Genomic DNA, 2,586 nt, shown 5'->3' on the forward strand with positions numbered 1-2,586 from the left:
TTAATATTTGGTCCTGGCCTCCCTGCTAATCAGGTTAGTATTGCTGAGAATTCAAAGGAAGAGAACAGAAATCTACTAAGAAGGAATAAATTGGTCTTCAGACATAATTCTAATAAGCTGCCCAGGAACCAAAGTTTGTCTGCTTGGTGAAATAGGAGATCATGTAGAATGTAGATTTATGTGGAGAGTATAGCTCCTTCAATTTAACTAGTCTATACTCAAGGCTTCTGGAGGGCAGAGAATATGCTCTTAGCCCTGCCTTCAGTACCTTGTCTGTTGTGGGCTCTCACGTTTGTTGATTGTTCCAAAGATAAGCAAATTCTGAAGTGAATTTTATTTTCCCTCTCCATCCTCTCTGAATTCACTTACCACTTCTCAGAATGTTTCCTGAGTAGAAAGCAGTCTGCACTACATATGCTCAAATGGGCTGTTGTAACTGTGGAGGTAAATTTTTGACCTCCTATCTATCATTCAGAGGGTATTATTGTTATTATTACTGTTACTATTATTACTACTACTATTATTACTATTTAAAGTCCTTGGTCTTTTAAAGTATAATAGACGTGTTTGCTGAATGCTGGAGTATGGTATTTGACACTCAGTTACTCTGGGTTATATATGTGACTATAATGGATAAAACTAATTCAGGTAATAAAGCTACTTGTGGCTGAGGTAAATGAGACACTAGAGCAATAATTGTTGCAACATTTAAATCAAAGCAAGTATTGCTGGTCACTATGGCTTTGAAATATATTCTAGAACAACTGACTTTTGCAATAACTCCATAAAAGACAAGCTAGTTCAAAAAGGATTTTTCTTTTCCACCAGGCATAGTATTATTAGACAGATGGCATTATGTAGGTATTCATATTAAATATAAATTCCCTAAATTTCTTGGTGAATATTGACAGAGCATGTTCTTTGTTTGTTTTATTCTCAAGTTAGCTAAACACAGGATAGTCTTGGCTTCAGGAGTAGATTCCAGTGATTCATCACTTACATACAATACCCAGTGCTCATGCCAACAAATGCCCTCCTCAATGCCCATTCATCCATTTTCCCCAGCTCCCCATTCTCCCCCACCCCCATCAACCCTCAGTTTGTTCTTTTTATTTATGAGTCTCTTATGGTTTGCCTGCTTCTCTGTTTTTATCTTATTTTTCCTTCCCTTCCCTTTCCCTATGTTCATCTGTTGAATTTCTCAAATTCCACATATGAGTGAAATCATATGATACCTGTCTTTCTCTGACTTATTTCACTTAGCATAATATCCTCCAGTTCCATCCACATTGTTGCAAATGGCAAGATTTCATTCTTTTTTTTTTTTTTTTTTTCACCAAGTAGTATTCCATTGTGTATGTGTACCATATCTTCTGTATCCATTCATCAGCCAATGAACATTTGGGCTCTTTCCATAATTTGGCTCTTGTTGATGGCACTGCTATCAACATTGGGGTGCATGTGCCCCTTCAAATCACATTTTTGTATCGTTGGATAAACACCTAGTAGTGTAATTGATGGGCTGTCGGGTAGCTCTATTTTTAATTTTTTTGAGGAACCTCCATACTTTGCCAGAGTGACTGCACCAGTTTGCATTCCCACCAATAGTGCAAAAGGTTTCCTCTTTCTCCACATCCTCGCCAACAACTGTTGTTTCCTGGGTTATTAATTTTAGCCACTCTGACTGGTGTGAGGTGGTATCTAACTGTGGTTTTGATTTGTATTTCCCCGGTGATGACCAATGTCGAGCATCTTTTCATGTGTCTGTTTGCCTTCTGGATGTGACAGAGCATGTCCTTTATGTCCATACTCAGTGTTTGTTGATGTGGTCTCTCTAATGAGTGAATGGGAACCTACCTTATATTCTTTCTGGAATTTTCATACACAAAGATAAAAATTCCAAAAGTAGCTAGTCAATAGAATAGTCCAAAGAGGTCTTATCTTGCAACTAAGTTCTTTAATTACTCCTGGGAAATAGATGGCTGAGCAACTCCTTTGAACTCTGATTTCGCACTTTCAATCTGGTAAGATAATTGGAGCCACTTTAGTTTTGCTATTGTTATATACACTATTTGTAAAATTATAAGATCTGTTATTTATTTTTTGAAAATGCCACAATTAACCCAAATGTTTGTTTATCTATTTATTTATTTATTTTTAAGTAAACTCTGTGCCCAACGTGGGGCTTGAACTGATGACCCTGAGATCAAGAGCCACATGCTCTACTGACCCAACAAGCCAGGTGTCCCCAACTGTCATTTTTTAGTCTAATTAAAATGAGTTCTGATACTCAGACTTGACTATTTTGTTTACCATATGGAAGCAAGCAGTGTGAAGAATCATGGGGGTTTTGTTTGTTTTGATTTGTTGTTGTTGTTGTTGTTGTTCCTGATCACCAGATCACCCCCAATATGCTGTGGTTACAGAAGCCATGGTCACTTGATAGAGAAGCAGTCCTTGGAGTTGAATTTCCCAGGAATCTCTATGAACAGTTATTTATTTTCCTGAAGAAAAAGTAGGTAGTACCATAAGCAAAATGTGTAATTTTTGGTTTCCCACTGAATCTGAAAATGGCAGAGCTCATGG

The sequence above is a fragment of the Panthera uncia genome, assembly GCF_023721935.1.
Source record: "Panthera uncia isolate 11264 chromosome A1 unlocalized genomic scaffold, Puncia_PCG_1.0 HiC_scaffold_17, whole genome shotgun sequence".
Taxonomy (NCBI): Eukaryota; Metazoa; Chordata; class Mammalia; order Carnivora; family Felidae; genus Panthera; species Panthera uncia.